This window comes from Microtus ochrogaster, chromosome 15 (assembly GCF_000317375.1).
Source record: "Microtus ochrogaster isolate Prairie Vole_2 chromosome 15, MicOch1.0, whole genome shotgun sequence".
Taxonomy (NCBI): domain Eukaryota; kingdom Metazoa; phylum Chordata; class Mammalia; order Rodentia; family Cricetidae; genus Microtus; species Microtus ochrogaster.
In genome coordinates, this window is record NC_022017.1 from 20,594,670 (window position 1) to 20,606,018 (window position 11,349).

The following is an 11,349-nucleotide window of genomic DNA, read 5'->3' on the forward strand; positions in this document are numbered from 1 at the left end:
ATACTCTGTGAAGTTGTGGCAAAAGTGCCAGAAAGAGAGAGTTGTATTTTCCAGAACTTGACTCAATATATTGGTAGCATGACTCCCCTGAGAAAGATTGCTTGATCTGCAATATGAGCATGTCACGTGATAGGAGGAGGGATGGGCAAGTTGGCATCAAGGATCTGTACTGAAGACATCAGAGTGGCCTAAGGAATACGGAGCAGCAGATAGTTACCTCTGCACTGGGTCCTCAGCATCCCAAAGATAGACCCTGAACATTCGATAACTCCTTTTCAGTTACAGATTTCTTTACTTTCCCAAAGTCATATCATGGAATTTTTTTTTGTATTAAAATGACTGGATTTGGAGAAAGAGTGGCATGACTATTTTGGGGGTAACCAACTTCTCTTGATTCTATTCGATGCCCACACACATGTGACATGATGGCCACTGGTCCTGTGTTGGGGAGTCGATCACTGATGCTTGCTAAGTAGACATGTAATAAAACTGCCTTCTACACATTTATGTTGACACCCATAGACCAGTTCTGTTCTCAGTCTTGGCCAAAGAAGGCTCTCTTTTTATTGGGCAATGGTTAAGGCAGAGATTTGGAACCTCTCAAAATCCTGATAATAAGTGACTGCTGTATGCTCAGCCTTAAATAGGACCTCTAGAGCATCCCCTTCAAGGCCCAGGGAACAGAAGGCGGGAAGACCTGTGTAACTACAGCTGGTCAGGGGAGACTCGTGGGATGATAAAGGTAGAATGGTTAGGCTAGGGTGACACCAAGACTGCTCGAAATCATCCTACGTTCTCTCCACAGTTTTAAATACTTATTCATCCCTTGTATATACATTTGGGATACTTACTTTATAAAAATATTCGGTAGGACAGAAATCCTGTAAAAAATATGTAATTTATCCAAATCATCCTATTTTATTATTATACACCATATGTATACCTTGTGGTTCTTGGGGTAGCAGCAGGGAAAGGCTAAGTGGTTGTCAAAGGTCCATTAGTGGTCTTGTGGGTATGTAGCACCTCACTCTCTAAGCCTTTTTGGATTACTCTTGTGGATTAGATATAGCAGGTTGGTAAAATGTAAAGTAGGCAATCAGGGATCAGTAATCAAAAAGAGCATCCTGCTGGGAAATTTGAGTGTTTTGAAAGAGCTAATATCTTCATTCTAGGGGTGAATACTGTGCGCATCGGCACTGCTACCTCCATTTGTCGACCACAAGTTTCATATATTTAACACAGTGAGAAAATTTAGTTTGCTCAGAGTATGTAATTCCTACTGACTGCTTATGCATCTTTCAGTACAACATTTGTGAATGTTAAACTGATGCTCCCCCGAGTTTCTATTTTGTATACAAGCTTGGGCAAAGAATTTTCTAACCTTCACACACAGACCTAGAGGTGACCTAGAGGTAACCTGGAAAAATGAACCATTGCTGAGCTTTCAAGTCTATTCAAAAGTTGGAGATACAGACCTGAAACTCTGAAAAATCTAGAAGAAACAGTAGGGAATTGGCTTCAGATTGTAGGGTCTGTTTAGGACTGTCTGTAGCTGATCCACAGTCAACAAGTGGGGTCTGTGAAACTGAGAAGGCTCTTACAGGGCACAAAGAACTGTCAGTCAAGTGAAAGGAAAGCCTACAGCATGGGAAAAAAACTGTTGGCAGCTAGACATTGACAGAGAACCGTTGTCTAGGATGTGCAAGGAACTTAAGAAACAGTTCATCACCAAGAGAACAACTCAGTCAAAAAGCAGATTATGGAACAGAACAAAGAGTTCTCAGACAGAAGCCTAAAGAATATTTTTTAAAGTGTTTATTATTTTTAGCCATCAGGGAAAAGGCAAATTAAAACTACTTTCAGTTCTCATTTTAACCTACTTAGAATGGCCAAGACTAAGAAGACAAATGCAGTAAATACTGGTGAGGATGTGGGGGATAGAGAACCCTCCTGCACTGCTGGCGTGGGGGGCTGGCCTGAAGCTAGCAAGGGCTCAAAGCATGCTTAAAACCATGGGTTAAACATCTTGAGAGCAGCAGGAGTTTGGCTGCTCCCTGCTTTGCCCAGGTGCCAGCAGACCCCAGCAGTTAGGCTTCCCCAAGTGTCGAGTTGCCTTGATGCCCAATGCACGTAGCAACTATTAGACTCATGTATCACCAAGACTACAGCAACTGGTTGCTGATTATCTGATGACCACCAAAACATCCCATGATGGACTTCTTTGACCTCATAAGTTTCCTTACCCTGGCTCTTGCTGCTCCTGAGTATACAAATAGACTTCTTTGACCTCATAAGTTTCCTTACCCTGGCTCTTGCTGCTCCTGAGTATACAAATAGACTTCTTTGACCTCATAAGTTTCCTTACCCTGGCTCTTGTTGCCCCTGAGTCTGCAAATGAAGTGTTCTTAATGTTCTTGCCCCAACCAATGATATACCACCACATGAATCCAACCAGCTCTTCTTCCTAGGGTATATATGTCCCTTGCCTTCTCTGAATAAATTGTTCATTGACATGGCCTCCTGGGTGTCCTTTTCCCATCATAGGTACAAACCTGGGCTTGAGCCCGGCTCTGGTGGGAGTACAAACTAGTGCGACCACTATGAAAATCTAGAAATAAATTCAATATATGATCCAGCTGTCACATTCTTGGGCAAATACTCAAAGAACTCTGTTTTATACTACAGTGGCATATGATACTCGTGTTTGTGGATGCTCCTTCACAATAGCTAAGATACAACAACATAGATGTCCCTCAATTGATGAATGGAAGATAAAATTGTGGTACCTATAATACAATGATGTTTTACTAAGGTATACATAAAAATGAGATCATGAAGTTTTCCTTTAGAATCATCACCATGTGTAAATCATGGGAGGAATGATTTTCTAATTTTAGAGTTTAAAAGAATCTACGTGTAGACTAATATAAAAAAACTAAAAGGAAGTCATGAAGAAAACTGTCCATATTTCAGAAAAAAAATGCAGGTCAGTGCATTGAGCTAGAGCACATTATGCTGAGTGCTCAGGAAGACAAACATTGAATGTTCTCACTCATCTGTGGATCTTAGCACTGAATCTTGAGAGCTGTATATTTAATTTGGTGTACCTGTAGAATCGAGGGAGCTAGAAAGGGAGCATTGATGGGAAAGAAAGAAGAGAGACCACCATGAGGGATTGGGGGCAGCAGAATACAGGTGATATAAAGGGAAAGGGGGGATTATGGGACGTTTCAATGGAGAGAAATGGGAAGGTTGGGCAAAGGAAGAAGTCGGAAAGGGATAAGTAACAGAAAAGTGTTTGAAAAGGCTGTATTAAACTTACTATTTTACAAGCCATATATTTTGTATATTTTATATGTATGTCTCATATAAAAAGAGTATATGAATATATATATATATACATATGCACACATACTTATATATGTATTTATACTTTTGTATATAATATAAATGCCTTCTTATATGAAATATACTAAATGTTTAGAGTTCAACTGGAATTGCTTTACCCAGGAGATAATGCTTCTCCCTGAAGCCACAGGTTTCCAAATGAACCTAATACCAGGTGTGGGATATTTCCTTTCTAGTTGTTGGTCGGAGGTGTCCCATAACACATGTTATTGCTATTGCTCTTAATGGTATGGCCCTATTCCTGGAGAAACCACATAAATTGATTACACATAATGAACCAACAAAGTTGGTACTGACTAGGAAATGTCTATCCTGTTGGCTGGTTTTCATAGTACCAAAAGGTGCTGTATGGGATGTTGGGAGAAAAAGTCATCAATAATCTTATTTAGCTGTGGACCCCATAAACTATAAAAATATCCTACATGACGAGATATGGGTGCAGTGGGGGTGGAATGTTTTCGGTATGACCAAGAACTTTCTGACTGGATTGAAAGCCCATCCTGCAGAAGTAAACACAAACCTGCTACTGTAAGGTCTCAAGAGCCCATGTTTGGTGGGATCATAGACTTTTATTCTCCTGAATGGAGGGAGTAGCTAACTGTTCTCTAACTCCATACTTTTATACTCGTAGATTTAGGAGCTCTCAGGTCTCATTGGAGAATTTCTTTGTGTAGTGGGTAGTGGTTAATACAGAAACTCACAAGACAGAGAATTATTTTTAGTGGAATACTCATGCCCAAATGAAACATTATATCACCACCTCCCCAAAGATCAAGGATCATTGTGAAGAGAGAGCAGAAGAGCCAGAGCCAGGGAGGGTGGAAGTAAAAGAATCATCTGGACTATTTTTCCCCTCTTAGCATACCTTCGTTACCTATCGTTCTTTGTTTAGGGTTAAAACCTTCTGAATGATTCCCCTCCTGTGTTCGTGTGTCTGTTGCTGTTATCATTATTGAGCTCTTGTTTAGGCAGTTGTGTTGCTGAGACATCATGGGTATAGGTTCTCTGACATTGCTAAGAGAGACAGTCTCACAGCAAACTTCTTGTTTCTCTAGCTCTTGCAATGAGAACCCACACTAAACTCTAAGCTTAGGTAAGGAGTTGTTGTGCAGTTATATCAATTGAGACTGGGATCTCCAAGTCTACATTTGATCAGTTGTGGTTTTCTGTAATGGTCTCTGTCTGTTGAAGTTCTTTGAAGAGAGGTGAGAACTATACCCTCTTGGGTATAAGGAGATAAATATTTGCAATATAGTTAGGAAGTATTCTGGTTCAGTAAACTGGCAGTTGTAGGTTCTCCTCCAAGATCCATGAATGCACCGGCTATTTGGCAAGGTTTCCAGTACCAGGCATGATTTCCCTCTTGTTGAGCAGACCTGAAATCAAATTAGAGAAGTGTTGGTTACCACCAGGATATGATTGTGAGTAACACTGTGTCACCTTTAGGGATGCCTTGCCATGCTGCTTATTGTTGTAGATCATGGGCATCGTAGCTGGGTAGGACTATTGGTTGCTTCTCTCCTACAGAAGCTTACATGGTACCTTCTGGTACCATGAAAGCTACTCCTCAGGGAGAAGGCCTTAAGGTCAGCTCATGTTCTTGTCAAACCAGGTTTCTTTAAGGATACAGCCTTTTAAATATGTACATGTGGGTATGGCATGAGGAAAAGAGATCAAGAAAAGTTAAACATAAGGAGATGAGGAAGGACCTAATGCAGTAATGGACATGAGTTATGATAGAGAATATAAAGCTAATGACTTTTTAATGGTAATTCTGTCATGGATTATTTTGGTTTTGGTGGTGGATAAGTACATAGAATATATTCAATACCAAAGAATGTAAATATTATGAAGCTCCACGGCTTCCATTCTGAATGCCACTTATAACTGTGTATGGCTTCATTAGGTTGTGTAGACTTTTTATCTAGCTAATTTTAATATGTGATTTTTTATTTATTTGCAAGTTTTTAATGATAAAGTGTTGTTGATTGTTTTTACTCTTTGCTCTTTTGGCTTTAGCTTTTTGGGGGCCCACCACCAAGCTCTCAAATAAAACACATGGAGGTTTATTATTACTTATGAATGTGTAACCTTAGCTTGGTTTGTTTCTTTTTTTTACTTCTGTATATCTTACCTTCATTCTTACTCTGTGGCTGACATGGTGGCTGGGTGGCTGGCCCTTGATGTCCTCCTCCTCTTGTTCTCTTGTTGCTCCCCTTCCTCGTTTCTCCTTATATTTACTCTCTCTTTCTGCCAGCCCCACTTTATCCTTTCTCCTGCCTCACTACTGGCCATTCAGTTCTTCATTAGGCCATCAGGTGTTTCAGACAGGCAAAGTAACACAGCTTCACAGAGTTAGATAAATGTAACATAAAAGAATGCAATCATCTTTTCACCATTAAATAAATACTCCACAGCCTAAACAAATGTAACACATCTTAAAATAATATTCTACAGCAAGGAAGTTTATTTTTAAAAAGAAAAAAGGAGTGTGACCCTGGTGGGTGGGTCATGATTCAGTAGATAGCCACATATCTAGGAGTATATGGGTAGCACACATTGTGCTTGACAGAATATTTTATTTTACACAGGACTCAGAGTTTGGGTCATAGGGAAGTAAGAGTGGTTTGGGAGGAATTCAAGGGAGAAGGAGGAAATAAATATGATCAAAACACAACAAGTAAATCACTGGATTCTGTTTGCCTCTGTATCCCAGTTCTGGGGTCCAAGACACATTTTAGTATATTTTGCTTTTCTAGGGGTGCTGGGATTGTGGACTTGGGTCGTTCTGCTTTCTCAGAAAACACTTCCTTTCAGTGAACCCCCTCGACTGCCATTGTGAATGCAATTTTAGTAAGAGTTTGTAAACTAAGAAAAGCAATGGGAAGGGCTCATGATAACCATCCCCTCTGGATACGCTCATGTGTGCACGTGAGCTGAAAAATGATAACACACTTTTGCTTAGAGAGTTCCAAGTCATGGTAAGTTAACAAATGACTTAGCCTTCTACTAGCTTTGATACATGGTTTTCTCATCTACACATTCATATAACGAATGGAGAAATACAGTGGTTTTAAGTTCTGATTTGATGCAGATCTGGGCCAGGTTGATGGTATTTATCAGTAGGTGTGTGGGGAGTTTTCTGTTAACTTGACAAAAGCTAGAGTTACCTGAAAAGATGGAAACTTAATCAAGAAAACATCTCCATAGGATCTGACTATAGGGTATTTTCTTAACTAGTGATTGGTGGGGAGGCCACAGTCCATGGTGGGTGGTGCCATCCCCTGGACTGGTGGTCCTGGATTCTGTTGGAAAGCAGGATGAGCAAGTTATCATGAGCAAGCCAGTAAGCAGCACCCCTCATGGCCTCTGCATCAGCTCCTGCCTCCAGGTTCCTGCCCTGCTTAAGTTCCTATCCTGACTCTCTTCAACGATGGATTATGTATGGTGTAGAAGTGTAAGCTAAATAAACCCTTTCCTTTCCGATTGCCTTTGGACCATGGTTTCATCACTGCAATAGAACCCTAACTAGGACAGTGGGGAAGGAAATTATAAACATTTCAAGCTTGGACTCCTCAGTTCACTGAGAATTCTCTTAAGAATGTCTTCAAATAGCTCAGGATGGTTTGACACTCACGGTCAAGAGCTTAATGAGATTACAGTGCCTGGGAATGGGACCCTTTTCTACTGTGAACGCATCTTTGAGGTATTTCAGCTTGAATGAAGTTTCCTACTGCCATCCATTCACAGTGCTGAAAAGGATCCCAGGACTTTTTTCTTTTCTTGGTAGGAAGGAAAAGCTTCATGCCAGGTGTACCTTCAAGCCTGTGGCTGAGCTTCCAGAGTTCCACTTCCTTCTCTTTGAAGTTCCTATAAAATATACATATGGGATAAAAATAATTAGTCATAATTCTCTTTTTTGGTTGCTATAGCAATGGCCGTTCCCCAGTACATCCTCTGCTCCTTCGTGGCCTTCTGAATTAATGTAGCACAAAGCAGCTCGATTGGGGAAACAAAGGCCCTTGAAAAAGTGTCAAGTGTTATTATAGGGATTTTATGGTACCCAGATGAAAATATCTAGACATTTACTGAGGGCCAGGGCCTGTGCCCACGGTTAGAAGTGAGGGCTGCTACTCCTTTGGTCTCTCTTTTTTACTGTGCTTATTCTATTTTAAGAGTAACCAGTGGAAAAACACACATTTAGAATAATATTTAGTGTTTTTTCTTTTATGATCTCACACTAAAAATATATTCCCCACATTAATTGTTAATATACTTTTTTCTGAGTATACTTGAAGGGAAAGTAATAGATTTTAAGACTATTTGTTTGTTTTATATGTTTGAAATGTGTGTCTACATTATGTTTGTGCGCCTACATGAGCAGGCAATAACTGGTCGATATATTATAGCAATAATTATTTTAAATAGAAAGTTCACATAATTTGGTAAACATTTTCTGCTATCAGTTGTAAAACAGGGAGCGATGGCTTTGACCTATTTTGTGCAAACGCCACTCTTCATACCCCTCTGAGTACAGAAGCGCTAAAAATGCGAACGCCATTCTTCATACCCCTCTGAGTATAGAAGCGCTAAAACGCGTTTGCAACCCTCATTGATTTTCAGGCCCATGATTCTTAAACCCTCAGTGCTGAAGTGAAGCTTTCTGCCATCCCACTTTTGCTTCAAGGCGGATGCATTTCAGGTTCGATGGGCAGTGGAGTTCAGCACCTAGCAAGTGGGAGGCGATTCTCATGCTTGGACAGAGGGCTGCTAATTCTCAAAGCGTTCTTCTCACCCGTGGCACTCCCGTGGAAAAGCTGCTGTGTTTGCAGATGGCCAAGAGCTTGGAGCCAAATAATGCTCGCGTGCAATGGGAGAGGTGGATGAAAGTTCCTGAGTAAGGACAACTCTTCTTCACAGGCTGCGGACTGGAGCCTGATGAATGTTCTGGCTCATGGTACAAAGTCAGTGGAGGAGGTAATTTGTAGCCCATAATAGGTTTACTTTTCCTTGATGAAGGAATACTGGACAGGGGTGGCCTTTTTAAGCTATAATGATGAACTCAAATCCTTCTGTTTCTATAAAAAAATATTTAGTTTAGAACAGACATTCCACCTAGGGAAACCTGTAAAATTTGGTGAGAAGATACATAGATTGAATAAAAGTTGTTCTTATATTAAAGTGTTCCAAAAGAATGAGGTGATAGACCTTGAGGGAGACTGTGATGATGAAGAGGCCTTTGTCTCTTACATTCTCTGAAGCTCTCTCTAGACACTTCTAAAGAAATATGTCGCCGGGCAGTGGTGGCGTACGTCTGTAATCCCAGCACTCGGGAGGCAGAGGCAGCTGGATCTCTGTGAGTTCGAGACCAGCCTGGCCTACAAGAGCTAGTTCCAGGACAGGCTCCAAAGCTACAGAGAAACCCTGTCTCAATAAAAAAAAAGAAAGAAATATGTCACATATAGAAAGACTCTAGGTATAGCTCTAATTTTGAGACTAGCCTGGTCTACATACTGACCATGTAGCTAGGGCTACACAAAGAAACCCTACCTTGAGAAAAAAACAAAAATCAAACAGAGATAGATTCTGGTAGTGATGTTTAAAGAGTAGCAGAATCTGTTAGACATGAGATTAAAAAACTAAAGATCTCGGGATGCACCATGATTTTTACACCTGCTGTTTTCCTACCTGACTGTGGTCTTTATCATATTGGATCGTGTACTCCTCTAAAATTAAATGGGGCTGATGACACACTTTTTGTCTACCACGTAATGTTTCTGGAAAGAATAAATAACGTGAAACACGGTACAGTTTTGAATCACACTACGGCTGTCTCTACGAGCAAATAAACAACAAAGGAATGAAAGCAATCAATGAGCTGGAATATCCCACAGTGTAAAATTTAAATCAATGTATGGTTCTTAGTTACTGGGCCAGCAGTTCTTGTATGTAACAGACAAAATGTTAGATATTTTTCATATATACATATGTTACATGTTGCATACATAAGCTTATGTTACATATTGGTTAGCTATAGTGATGTGGTTAAAAATGGAGATCAGAACTATGAAAATACAGAATTCTGAAAACGCATGTGGGCTAGTGAGTGCTCTGTTTGTTTTAGTTTGGTTTGGAACAAATAATTTTTGCCATGTGTTCTGTAAGACTGCAGGGAAGCTGATAAACATGATTTGGGGTCCCCAGGATGGTAAAAACCCAGTTTCCTTCATTGCCCCACTGCTTTGTCTGTCTCTCTCATCTTATCTGAGTCTTGCCTAAACTTCCTGCTCTCTAGGGTTTTGGCTCGCACTCCATCACACAGCGTCAGTTCTAAGGTCTCACCTCCTTTTCTCGATTCTCCAATGTGGTTTAGGGAGGGGTTTGCTATGCCATTGAGAAAGTGGAAATGAAACATTCATAACTACCACAATCTCTGAAAAAAGGCACTTGATTTAATAGGCAGCTGCCGATGGTAGTGTGCTAGTCTGAGAATTATTTGGCTAAGAGTTCTGTACTGCTGAGTCAGACAAGTCACCAAAAAGACTTCTAACTCAATGTACTCACCCATCAGTTGTGGGGGACATCTTCTCCCTTCCATTCATTTACAGCTGAAGTAAACTCTCGCTTTGTTTGGACACTGTGATGGGATCAGAGAAAGAAGAGTCATGGCGAGAGTCACAAATCACAATCCCAGAGAACTCTGACAACAATGAGGACTCCAAGAGAGACATACATAGGTCTAATCTACATGGGAAGTAGAAAAAGACAAGATCTCCTGAGTAAATTGGGAGCATGGGGACCTTGGGAGATGGTGGAAGGGGAGGGGAGAGGTAGAAAGGGGAGCAGAGAAAAATGTAGAGCTCAATGAAAATAATAATAATAGTCTATCATAGGGAAGATCATCAGTCACAAGCAGCAGGCATAACAACAGGAGCAGGAAGCTGGAAGCTCACACCTTCAAATTCAAGAAAGAAGTAGAGAAAGCAAACTGCAGGTAATGGGAGGCGTATAACTAAAAACCACTCCAAAGACCTAACCTTTCCAGGCAGCACCACCAGCTAGAACCAAGTGCTCAAGTGCCAACGACACTAGGGAATGCATCTCATTCCGGACACCATACCACTAATACCTAACTGCTAACTGTCTTTTCTCAATTTGTTAATTTTCTATAGGACATTAAATGTCCATATTTACCTTCATGATGGTGTCTGGGATTTCAGCAATGTCCAGGTTGATGTTAGTAAGAATATACTGAAACTAATTATGAGCTTAAGACAGAATAATGTATATAATTGCATTCCAAATGCTTTGGTGGGACTTGAAAAGAACAAGAAAATGAGGAAATGAAGTAACTATGCTGTAATATATATGTCTATCTGGGTACCTGTATGCAATCTATATACAACATGGAAATCACATCTCCTTGGTTTCTAATAAATACATAAAAGAATTTTCACTCTCTTTTTCTTACAAGATACTCTGGAACTTACACCAGAATTCGCCTTCCTACATGAATACGTCACATATAAGCACTTAAGATTCAGTGTGACACTTGCCCATTTTCCTTTCTCCTGTTGTTTGATGGTGGTGTTGGTATAGGATGTGCAGTGGGCGATGTTTAACGAGGCAGAACATCAGATCAACATCACGAGGGACAAGCTAAGCATGCTCGCTTGCTTGAAGACATTAAGAGACGGAAAAATTATAAAATATGTGATGTCTCTAGGTTGGTAAACTTCTTTTTAAATTCACATTGTGAGCTATCAACCAGAGAAGACTACTCAGACACCGATTTAAGCCAATAGGAAGTTTTATTAGCTAGCACTGGGTGTTTAGGATTCCAATGTGTAATGCTGAGCTTTTTAGGAAGAGCTTTTCAAGACAAAAACCATATTTATATACTTCAATTAACAAGAATAGTTAGCCAGAAGTGGAACTATA